At 42.5% G+C, this 13,032-nt stretch overlaps 1 protein-coding gene across 3 annotated transcripts in view; it reads right to left on the bottom strand.

The window, feature by feature from the left end:
• NEDD9 (neural precursor cell expressed, developmentally down-regulated 9) overlaps positions 1 to 13,032 on the bottom strand; it is a 201,339-nt gene that overhangs the window by 15,117 nt on the left and 173,190 nt on the right. The window lies entirely within an intron of this gene.

Here is a 13,032-nt window from a genome sequence, read left to right as displayed (position 1 = left end):
GGTTCTACCACTCGCAAGCTATGAGAACCAAGGTTCCATTCTAAGCCTATTTTCTCATAAGTAAAATAGAAATTATACTTCCCTCACAGGCTATATGAGTATTAAATGAGATCAGGTACATAAAGTACCTGGCATAAAGCCATAATAAGCCTTAGCTGTTGTTATTGTAATTGTCACCTAGGCTATATAGATTTTACCTTTCGACTTTGACTTCCAGAAATCATGAACTAGGTAATTGAATTAACCATCTTGCTGAAGACAATTTAGAAAAATGAAGAAGAGCTAGAAAAGATCTCCTTAATAGTGTCAAGAGTTAAAGGATAATAACTAGGTCAAACTTTGGGAGAAGAATTAATAGAGGTTAGATTGCTTTTCCTTGGGGGCATGTGCTATTTTTTGCTGATCTGAAACAGGTGCCCGGGAGACTGTGTTGGGTTTTCTACAGCTGCTTTGGGTAAGGGGGAACATTGAACTATATAGGGCTCACCAAAGTAGGGACCCCAAACCACCACCGACTTTGGGTTGGAACCCTAAGGACCGTATCCAAAATAAGGATTAAGTGGAAGTAAACCCACCCTTGCACAGGCTGAAGACATCAGGGTTGCCAGAACATCTCAAAGCATGGAATCAGATGGATGCTTGCCTATGAGGCTGGCAGAAGGAAAGAAAATTCTCTCTGGAGGCAGAAAACATCTTTATAGGCTTCACATTATTTCTACAAATGTATTAAAAATGCGATGTCCCACATACAATCAAAGATGAACAGGAATTCAGGGGACAAGACAAGAGGAACAAGACAAGCAACAGTCCATTCTTGCTTTCTAATGCGATAAGAATGTTATGTATGTCTTAGTAATCACAGATCTCAAGGCTGTTTCCTTTCAAAATGTTTTATGATCAAATCATGGGAGAAAACATTAATCATGTTTTAATCATTCCTAAATTTAAGTCAGATAGAAAGAAATTAATCTTTAGGAATGTATAGTGCTCAAAGTGAGATGTAAGAGGCCGTGAGAATTTCAAACCGAAGCAGCAAATGGGTAAGAAACAGTGGTCCTTGATGATCATCTGTAGAGTTCTTTGGGTTACTGTTTTCTGCTGTTCATATCAGTATTGGCATTATTACGGTTATCACCAGAGCAGCTCAAGACGCACCAATGGGAAACCCTAGGAGAAAATGTGTTTTTCCAAGTCTAGGAGATAAAGATATTTATCCAAGAGAAAGATGGCAAGGCTCCAAACTCAGGACACTTTATTAAAATGCTCATCAGATGAGATCTTTTCAGGGGAGGTTCACAAGCTGGGTTTGTTTAGAGGATCTTGCCAAGAAGTAGGACACTTGCCCATCTCTCTGGAATGCCTAGAAACAAAGCATTTTCTATCAAGACAACTTCTGCTCACATTGTGTCACTTGTTCAAGGTCTCAGCAAGTCTCCTTGGGGGCACTTCTTTCCTTGGGCATCCACTTCACCTCCTTAATGCAGAGCTGGCTAGGTGCCTGGGATGGGGCAGAGCAGTGGCAGCAAAGGCCATGTGGTCAGGAGAACTTCAGCTTCTCAGCTACGTGCTGCTAGCTCAATGGAGCACTAAGGGAAGTGGGAAGGGAGCAGACGGCTGTCACTCACAAAGGCCAATCCTTCTCTCCACAGCAATCCTCATATCCACCATGTTTTGCTATGTTTCCTTCTGATGCCAGCCCTGTGGGTCATCCACCTACTTATCATGACTTCTCATCGCTCCCCTCCCAACACTGCCTTGTTTTAACTATTTCCCTCCTTCCATGTGCTTCCAGCAACCCTAAGTAAGAACAAAGCAGTAAAAAAATGAAGCAGAAAAATCCTACTCTTTGAAAGGAAGAATTGGGTGGAGTGGATGAGAGACAGAGAGATGGGATGGAGAGAAGACTGGGTAACTTCGCTAGTTGATCATGCTCTAGTGACTTAATATTATTTATACTTCTACATTATCTATCTATCTGTATCTATCTTTGTATGCATCAAAAATTTAAAAATTATAAAAATATATAAATTTTGTCATTTTAACAAGATTTTAAAAAACAATAAGAAATAGTACTTGAAAGGTTTTCTTCTAAGAGAATGATGGGACACAGACCTGTTCTAGAGTCTATGTCCCATGATTCTCTAAGTCTCTACAATTCAAGGCAACATTACAAATAGCCTGAATTGTGCAATTGTTTGCCTCCAATATAGATAATGCCTTGATTATTGGCCAGTGGAGTTTACCCATGAATTTAGTAGAGCAGTAATGTGTGGAATCAGCTTCTGTGTCCTTCCCTAAGGCCTAGTGAGGAGCTAGGTAACCCAGGAAGTGCTCAGGAAATAACAATGGGTAATTGGTGAGAAGTTAAAAAGTGTCCATGTGCCATAATGATTACAGATTTATAACCTCACCATTCATAGTACCTATGATTCTCTGAATTTAAAAGTATGTTTTACTGATTAACAGCCATGTATTTGCACTTTTCTTGGCATATGTGCGAAGTAAAATTTGACTGCTTCCTGTCTATCTCTAATTCCTCCCCAGCCCCTGATTTATTTATATTATCTCTCTTTGTGTTTCATGAATTAACAAGAGTGTTTAGCTTTCCAAAACTGCCTGTTGGAAAGGACTTCTTTCACTTAAATGCCCTTGAAAAGCATTAACAGAGCTACCACAGTATTTATTAGACTTTATAATAACCTCTTTGTCTTAAATGAACTATTTGATCCCTTCCCTTTAAAGAAAACCCGAGGAAAAGAAACATTACCATTATCACTGCCTGCCCATAAGAACTGGGATCCAGTTTTCAGAAACTAAAGCTACAGAGGTTTGCCTGTTTCAAATCCAAGAGTACTAGTTGCTTCTCTACGACCAGAGGAAAAGCCACATGTTGCCTACCCTGGGTTTATTAATTCTCTGTAAATTTGTTCTGCCCAGCTTGGGTGTAGCAGTGAGCTCATTTATTTACTTGCATAGCAACAATATAATGAAAACTGAGTCTGGCCTTAAAAATATACCCTCGTAAGCTGTGTCCGTGGTTAACCTTTCCCTTGTGCTCATGAAGTTTTTTTCCCATGTATTTTGGGGAGGTGATTTACTTTCTTTCGAAGTCGTTCTGATGCCTGATTTTATGCCGGAAGCAAACCTTTTGCTAGCCACATCTAAATCACAGCCAGCTTCTTTCCCCAGCGAGGAAACAGTCACAACTGGACGCTCAGAAGTGGAGCAGTGGCGCTCTTGGGTCACTTTCATTTGACACAGCATTGGGCAGCAAACCCGCTCAATGGAAACAGTGCCCGATTGTTAAGCCCCTAGCATGTCTCCCCTGCTGCTTTCAGGAAGCTCTTTGTGTAGCAAGTGCTAAAGCAATATTTAGTTATAGAGTGACCAAGCACCAGTGAGCAGCTAGGAGCATTTAACATGAAAGAACACGACGGGAAATGACGTCTGGGTTTCACAAGTGGTTGAGGTCTTTCTCAGAACAATGCCAAATACAAGCCTGTGACAAGCTGGATACAGCAAAGCCATTTTTTTTTTTCTGTCTCATGGACTGAAACGTTCTTTGAATGAAAACTATAAAAAAGCACAGGTATTTTGGCTCTTCTGATGTCCAAATAAATTCAACAGGACACTGAGCACTACATCTACACTGGGAAATGGATTTTAGAGAGATGCCCACAGACTGCCCTAAGGGGAATGGGACTACGGAGAGGAGTTGAGAGATGAGAATTTTGGGATCCAAATGCCGATTGGTATCATTTCCTCCTAAATAGGAGAACTCTCATGGTTTCGCTGGAAGAAGAGAGGCAGTAGCTGATGAGGCCAACCACTCATGAGGCAGAACTCGGTGCCTGCTCTGAAGGTGGTTGTCGTGTCCAGAGACACCAGGCCTAAAATGTCTTCTGCAAAATCCAATAGGATTAAATGGGGGAAAATGGGCAGAAAACAATGAGTTCCAGGATGAAGTGCTTTCTTAGCTCTTGGTAACAAAACAGGGATGAGGGTGCTCCTTAGTGGGGAACTCTGGAAGTTTTTTTGGGTACAAGACCTGGGTCTGTCGAAGACTGATTCTCACTGGCTCAGCACACTCCAGCCCCTGCCTCCTTGTGTCCCTGCCTGCTCCTGCTGTCTTTTGACACAGCTCTGTCTTCCAAAGTGCACTGTGGTTCTGGATGGGATGGTGGGCTGGATCCTAAAGGAAGAGTGGGAAAAATCTGCAAAAACTTAAGGGTCAAGTTGAAATTTATAATCAATGCTTGAGTATCTTTTCTTTAAAAAAAAAAAGACTCTTGATGTCAGGCCATTTTTATTAAACTGTTAAAGTGATTCTGAGAAAGAATCAGATAAAGATATCTGCATCATAAAATTTTAGCAAAGATCATTAGAGATAATCGAGCGTCACTTGCCATTTCACAGTTGAGGGAACTCAAGTGGAGTTAGTTACTCAGGCTATTAATGACAGAGAAGTGGAGGAGACCGTTGGTTAGCTGGGCCAGCAGTGCAGCGGTACACCTTTCTCAATGCCCTGCGGCCTACACTAGCAATACATGTTAGACATTTTCCAGAAATCTACTACTTTCCTAATTTCACAAGTAAATTCTCTTTAAAAAAGTTACTTCCTTATATGACAGCCACAACTTGAAAACTGGGTAACTTGTGTTTTGGGAGGTGCCCCCACCTGGTTAAATGAAGTTACCCATTTGGAGGAATTTGAAGTCATTTGGAAAGACAGTCTTAGGCCAGGCGTGGTGGCTCACGCCTATAATCCCAGCACTTTGAGAGGCCGACGTGGGTAGATCACGAGGTCAGGAGTTCGAGACCAGCCTGGCCAACGTGGTGAAACTTCATCTCTAATAAAAATACAAAAATTAGCCAGGCATGGTGGTGCACATCCATAGTCCCAGCTACTCGAGAGGCTAAGGCAAGAGAATCACTTGAACCCAGGAGGTGGAGGTTGTGGTGAGCCGAGATTGCGCCACTGCACTCCAGCCTGGGCAACAGAGCGAGGCTCTGTCTCAAAAAGAAGAAAAAAGAAAAAAAAAGAAAAAAGGTAGTCTTTCCATGTGGCAGAGAAAGCCAACATAGCAACGTTCTCAGTGGTACTGGAGTCTAGACATCACCCTAGTGACCTGCTCGGGACTCCTGGATCAGCCCACTCTGAAGCTGCCCACTACAGCTGGGTGGGAGGAACTTCCATGCTCCTTAATTCGGATTCCCTCAGCATTGAGGCTACTCCCTGGACCTGAGGTGGGAGCCCTGGGCAGCAACTTTAATTCATCCTGCCAACAGGGTATGATTTAGCACCCAAATTGCTAATGAGGTGTCCAAATACGCCTTCTTCTTTAAGGGCCTGGCAACATCATCCTTCAGCCGGGATGTAAAAATCATTAGCATTGGAGTCAGACAGACGTGGGCTCAAATATCAATCCTCTCACTGGAGGCAGCAAGTTAACTTCAGCAAGTGAATTTCCTTCTCAGACCTCAGTTCCCTCCTCTGAACAGTGAACGCTGTGAGGTGCACCTCACGAGGCTGTGGAGAGGATCAGGTGGCAGTACCTCTCTAGGATCCCTGATACGGAGCCAAGGTTCAAGCTGCCTTGGGGTCACTCCCACTTTGGTTCTAAAACTATCTTGCAAAATGAGATGGAAGCACGGGGTAATGACACCAGTGAAGGCTGCACATTCAATTGGTGGTGACTTTGAAAACAAAAACTCATCCAATAAATAACTGGTTTAAGTGTGCCATGCTTTAAGAAAACCAAGTATTACAAAAATTAATCAAATAAATCAGAGGTGATTGTGGCATTGCTAAAGGCTTCTTTGCTTCAAAAAACTGATATACTATGGAATCCCTTTAAAGAGAGGACTCCTTGGTACTCTTCAAATGTTACTGGAGTTACATCCTACTTTTTTTTTTTTTTTTTTTTTTGAGAAGGAGTTTTGCTCTTGCTGCCCAGGCTGGAGTGCAATGGCGTGATCTCAGCTCACTGCAACCTCTGCCTCCCAGGTACAAGAGATTCTCCTGTCTCAGCTTCCCAAGTAACTTGGATTAACAGGCATGCACCACCATGCCCGGCTAATTTTTTTGTATTTAGTGGAGACGGGGTTTCATGATATTGGTCAGGCTGGTTGCGAACTCCTGACCTCGGGTGATCCACCCACCTCGGCCTTCCAAAGTGCTGGAATTACAGGCATGCGCCACCGCGCCCGGCCTACATCCGACTTTTGAGGAACACACATTGTCCTATGTGAGTGGCACTGACACACTTTAAACAGGAGCAGCACGTCTCTCTAGAAGTTATCTTGACAACGTTTAAGGCACAGTTAGTTAGAATGAAGTGCTTTTGATTGCTGACCGTTTCTAGTTCTGCATTTTGCATGATGTATTCAAGCAAGTCTTTTTTTAAAGATTTGTACAACCAGGCCGGGTGCGGTGGCTCATGTCTGTAGTCCCAGCACTTTGGGAGGCCGACGTGGGCAGATCACCTGAGGTCAGGAGTTCAAGACCAGCCCTGACCAATATGATGAAACCTCATCTCTACTAAAAATGCAAAAATTAGCCGGCGTGGTGGTGGGCACCTGTAATCCCAGCTACTCAGGAGGCTGAGACAGGAGAATCACTTGAACCCGGGAGGCAGAAGTTGCAGTGAGCCGAGATTGCACCATTGCACTCCAGCCTGGACAACAAGAGTGAAACTTTGTCTCAAAAAAAGATGTGTTCAACCAATATTGTTTGTTTTATCATGAAATTAAATAAATAAACTTATTCTGTTCTCTCTCTCTCTCACAAATACAGTGTTCTCCTACTTAGCCAGACGTCATATTAAAGCAGCCTCTTACCTCTTCACTCTGATAAGCACAGTCACTTAGCATGAAATCATTGAAAAACGAGGGTTAACCTCTGTTTGCTTTGGTGTGGGTTTATAAGAAGTTACTAATGCACTCTTAGAAATATGCATTATCTATAAACTTTAGAACGAAGTGCAACTGAGTTTGAAGGCTTTGGCACTGGCCAAACAAAAAGGACCTTTGTTAATTTTTAAGGAGGGGTGTTACAGTTTGCTCATTGCTTTGGCTTTGGTGACTTGTCTGAGAAAAGATACTTCTCATTTGCAAAGTGAGCTCATAAAGTCCTGCCCTTCAAGTGCTGAACGACCTCCAGTTTTGTGTAGTATTAAAATGTATCTTGAAACTTCAGGGGTGACATTTTAGATGGCAAGTTCAGTTCTCTGCATAGCCCCGAAAACCATGTATCGAGGCAAACAATTCATTTAAATTAGGATTATCTTTATGTAGAAACGTACAATTCTGGAACATAGTTGTATTTTACTGATTTATAAATGAAGAAACTGAAGTACCCTCTGCCCTAGAAGTATTTTTTTGGGTGTGTGTGTATTTTGTGTGTGTATAGGCAGGGAATAGGCGAAAGTGAGGTGAAGTCAGAGTTTAACTTTTCTGGAAGCTTTCATTTCCTCTAAACCTATTTTTTGCTTGTTGTTAGACAAGTCATGCAGCTAATATATAGTACTTAGTTGGCTAGTATCTGAGTGACACTCTGGGCAACCAGATTTCACAATGCCTCAAATTCCAATAAGGGAAGTCCTTGTTCCTTAGCCAACAGCTTATGGGTGTCTGCGTGTGTGTGTGTGTGTATGTGTATGTACGTGTATGTGTGTAATTTGTGATGACTCAGTGTCTAGGAAGGTACAAACATTGTAGCTAATCTATTTCTGTTTCTTACATTACCTTTCAGGAATGAGCCTGGAAGACCTGGCTAAAACCTTTGAATCATTTCCTGCCAACATTTGGCTGTGACCCATTTTGGAAGGTAGAAAATGGTCCTTAAAGATGATGTCATAGGATCTTGGTAAATCTGAATATTACTTGAGTTTTCCAAGTGCCACCTCAAAGCAATACTTACCCCAGTCTAGACCATCACACGCATTGCTATGGCAGACCATTCCATTTTTAAGGAGCCCTTGAGATCAGTGAAATATACAACATATTCTGGGACCATAGAGAAGGAAGAAACTGCTGGGTTGCAGAGAGGAAGCTTCATGAAGGGGATGAACCTTGGAGTGGGTTTTAAAGAATGGATAGGAGTTCACTGGGAGAATAGACGGGAAAGGCATTCTAGGTAAATCATAACATATGGAAAGGAAGTTCTGCTCCTCAGAGGAAAAAGTCAGGCCGGGCACAGTGGCTTATGCCTATTAATCCCAGCACTCTGGGAACCTGAAGCAGGCATATCACTTGAGGCCAGGAGTTCAAGAACAGCCTGGCCAATGGGGCAAAACACCATCTCTACTAAAAGCGCAAAAATTAGCCAGGCTTGGTAACGCATGCCTGTAGTCCCAGCTAGCAGCCTGAGGCATGAGAATCGCTTGAACCCAGGAGCCGGAAGTTGCAGTAAGCCAAGATGGCGCCACCGCACTTCAGCCTGGGTGACAGAGCGAGACCCTGATTCAAAAAAAAAAAAAAAAAAAAAAAGGCTAGTTTTCCTCCTTAGGTGACCACAGAGGAGTTAACTAATCTTGTCTAAATTGGGCAAAATGCACAGAAGTTAAACTCTCAGATAAGCCCAACTTTATATCACTCATGCTTTGCTTCAAGGTACTCATTTATTGTGTATGATTAATTACGCTTAGAGCACACAGGCAGTGACATTCTGAAAGGTCCTTCAGCGAGGGAAGTGACTGCATATAATCTGACACCTCTCATACCAGATGGCAATAAGCTGGACCATGGGATTGGAGCAGCAGCGTGTGAGGGTGGATGTGTGATAAGATCAGAACCACCTTTCAGTTAATTAAAGGTTAACTCTAATTTAACACTTTGATTCTCGCTTCCACCTTGTTCATTGGTTCACTGGGCTGCTATCTGTGGGCTGATGCTCTACCAAGTGCTTAGCCTATAAGCAGTCAGGAGGCAGCCATGGCCCCTGCGTTGATGGAGCTTGTAATTTAGCCCCAAACTGATCTTCAGAAAGAGGTACAACAAATAGTTCCAGCAGTTAGAATAAAAGCGACACATCCAAAGAATAATCAGAGAAGCACACATAATTTCCCATGCAGATCAACCGTGAAATGAATGAGCTCAGGTGACAATTTCACTGATCTTTGAAGCAGAGAAATGAGACGATTTTAGATCTTTTTAGGCTTTTGGTTTTGAACATTTGTAGGTTTCATTTACCCCAAACCATAATCCCATATTAAGTAGAACTTTTGCTGTTAAAAATTGAAAACTTTTTTCTTCTTTTATAATTCAGCTTTTCAAATTATTTGACTATGAGTAACTCATTTAATTTAGGATTGCCTATGGGTTCTTGGCAATCACGATGCATATTTAGAAATCTTTGCAAAGTGAGAAAAATATAACCTACATATTATTTTCTAATATGATGAAATAGTTATGAGCCCTAAATAGAACAATTAATGGGGTAGACATAATATGGTTTCCTAGACATTGGCCTAAATGTTTATTAGTTTCTGTTTTGCAGTTTTTGTGTTTCATATTTTGGAGCCAAAAGATCTTTTATTCAGCTCTCAAACATTCTTATAGGCACTGGGCATGTTGCCTACAATGCCTAATGGATAAAACGGCCCTGTGCATAAAACCCAGAGTGAAAACGACCAATGAAATTAAGTAAAGGTGTCAGCGTATATGGTTTTCAGATAACTTGGAGAGTTTTTTTTCCATGCTTTGCAGAATTCTTATAGAACCAAAGAGAAAGCCACACACTCAGAAAGCACAGCATATGTGTTAGCAAGAAAGCACTTGTACCTTCGGTGTGTAGTAAGAAACACAACAGGGCTGATGTAGTAGAAAATAAACTCTGAGAAAGGAAACGCAAGGTGAAGGGAATGCATTCTTTTAAGACCCTGCCATGCTAAGCACTGAGTCAGGGACCTTCTATGTATACTTCCATTTAATTATCATGACAGCCCTATGAAGTAGTTAGGATCGTTCCCATAAAACAGATGAAGAAACCAAGGCTTAGAGATGGTCGGTAACTTAACAAAGGATATACAGCTATGGAGAAACAACCCGGCATCAGCTGAACCCTGAAGGCCTTACTCTCTCCACAGTTCTCATACTGTCTGCTTGTTTCCTAAAAGGGTGGGGATTTTATGACATATTTCTTTCTCTAAATGCTGATTTAATAAGTGATGAATGTCAGTTAGTGTGGAGGGGATAAAAGAGGGTGGATAGAGGTTGGACTTTCCAAGAGCAAAGTTGAAGTAATAGAAGGCAGAATTCACTGTCTCTTTGGTTTGTTTGTTTGTTTGTTTGTTTTTTCCTTAAGTGATTCATTAGTAGAACAAAGCAGTGCTGGATAAAACTTCTGAAGCCCACAGTCTGTAGCAATATCAAGGGAATTTTGAACTATGGAAAGTCCCAAATCATAATCAGATTGGAACATGTCCCAGCTCCTTCATGGTCCCTTTACAATGTTTCTCGAGATCTAGTCCTAGGCCACCACCCCCAAAACTATGCAAGGAGCTCAATAAGATGCAGATTCCTGGGCTCCAAACCAGACCTACTGGATTAGCTTCTCTGAGGGAAAGACCTGGGAATCTGCATTTAAACTCACTGTCCCTACCTCTAGGGGTGATTCTATGCCCATTAACATTTTTAAACCCCACCCTGGTGGTTCAGAATAAGATTCCACTGTCTCCTCATTTTATTATTCAAGAGCTTTTAAAGACCATAGCTTAAACTATCAAGCATATCTAGTTCTGGGCTCACCAGTATCTTACAGATGAAAAATTTAAAGAGAAAATGAGCAAATTGCTTCATTAAGCAAGTCAGTAAAACTGCTAAAATGCAAACTCAGAAAAATGAATAAGCCACGCCTGATCCCCAGTGCGCTGGGATTATCGCTTAGGGCCTAGGCTTAAGTCATTAAAACGATTCCCACCCACTGAGAATATCCTATACCCAGGAAGATGTTGACAGATGTATTTTAAAGCAGTTGCAATTGCCAGGAAGGCTAAAATCACCTCCTAGCAGATAAGCCATCTCCACTATGAAAGAAAGGAAGGAACAGAGGAAAGGAGGAAAGAAGGAAGAGGGAAGGAGGGAAGGACGGCGAGGGGGGGAGAGAGAGAGAGAGAGAGAGAGAGAGAGAGAAGAGAAGTGAGGAAGGGAGTGAAAAGAAAGGAAGAGGCAACCACACTCCCACGGGTGTGAACCACTGGTCTCGGGTACATGGAGAGAGGCAGCCTAGAGACCCAGGATCAGGATACTGTGGAGAAGCCCTTGGTATTTGGCAGGGAAGGTGCCAGGGCCACCCTCTTGCCCTCCCCATCCTGGCCATGTCACTACCCCAGACCCCGACTGTGTGATGCTTCAGGCATGACCTACTCTTCAGCCCTGGCTGCAACTCCTGGAAGGGCTGGCACAGGGCATTTTCAGAAGCTGATTTCCTCCTGCAGGACTCATCTACCTTTTGCTAAACAGAAAATGTTCTACTGAGTGTAGACTTAAAGTAAAACAAAACATGGAATGTGAGTGCCTGAGGGTCACCCCAGCACCCAAGCCCTTTGACATCAATCCAAGGGAAGATGAGTCCAAATTTCTGCCCTCTGGAAGGACAGGGAGCCATGGGGAAAGCCTGCAGGGCAGTCCCAGCAGACACAAGGGGAAGAAGTCTGAAGGCTTAGGCTTCTCCCACTTGGAGCTGAAAAGGTTGGGTCTAAAAAGGAAAACACACTACCTTCCTGCCAAAGTCAACCGTGATGAAAGTTTAGAGCCCACCACCTCTCCGCCAAGCATTTCCTGTTCTGGCCTCCCCATCTGCCTCACTGGCTCAGATGTGGGAGAGCTATTTTTAAGGTGCAAACAACCAGGACTAAGAATGAGAGAAGTTATTTATTTATAGTTACACCTTTCAACTGTTTTTTTCCCCTCTGGAGATAGAGGCCAGGTTTCGTTTTCCCTTTGAATCTACAATTCCCAGGACAAGGAAGACTGAAAAGCCACAGGTCAGTTTATCACCTCTAGGCCGGCATCGTTGTCATGGGCAGTACAAGTCTAAAAGCTGTGCACCACCCTTGAGGAATCCCTCTTAAGGAACATACACTCAGCTCATGCCACATGTGTGCTCTTGAGAAGTATTTTGTAAAACATGCTTTTTATATAAAAGGTGATTCAAAAATGCATTAGTGCTTTGGTTGTTTAAAGGAATCCACCCGCACAGTCAGGGTCTGGGGTGGTGACATGGCCAGGATGGGGAGGGCAGGAGGGTGGCCCTGGCACATCCCCTGCCAAACACCAAGGGTTTTCGGCACTATCCTGATCCTGGGTCTCTAGGCTGCCTCTCTCCATGTACCCAAAAATGCATTCGTGCTTTCGTTGTTTAAAGGAATCCTTTGTTTTTTCAACCGAGGATTCTAATAGCATCAAATAGATACTCCCTAATTTACAGAGGTTTGTAAGATCAGACTTCATATTAGATTTACTTGGGACAGGGCAGATCTATAGCTAGTGTTCTAAGGGTCAACAAGCTCTTTCTGGTTATGTAATTGCATCTTTCCTCTTGTAATTCAGGGATATCTTCTTACCCAGTTAAATTGGTTCATTCCTAATACCAAACCTTGCAGGACCCATTGGAATTTGCCAGTAAATGAAAGAGGAAATCCCTCCCTTGTGATGTTCACATAAGCATCATGTTGGTTGTGGATATTACCCCGATCAGTCCACTGACATTATTTTCCTGATAGCACGTGTCCCCACCTAGCATTCTCTTGGTTGCTTCCGTCTCCCCCACGGCAATGTAAGCATCACCAGGGCTTTGTTTATCTTTAATTAATCACTGTATCACAAGCATCAAAAATATATTAGGTGCTCAACATTCATTGTTCAATTAGTGAATTTCTATTGACCTCAAATTGCTAAAGTATTTGGGATTATACAGGGTGTTGCAGAGCCCCCCACACTGTATTTTTAAATTAATTTCTTCTTAAATATCCAAGTTCCACTGTTTTCACCCACTGCCTCAGGCATTATTATAAGAATGACTTGAAGGAC

The sequence above is a fragment of the Macaca mulatta genome, chromosome 4, assembly GCF_049350105.2.
Source record: "Macaca mulatta isolate MMU2019108-1 chromosome 4, T2T-MMU8v2.0, whole genome shotgun sequence".
Classification (NCBI taxonomy): domain Eukaryota; kingdom Metazoa; phylum Chordata; class Mammalia; order Primates; family Cercopithecidae; genus Macaca; species Macaca mulatta.
Note: the sequence above shows the minus strand (reverse complement) of the source record. Positions and strands in the feature narration are given on the sequence as shown.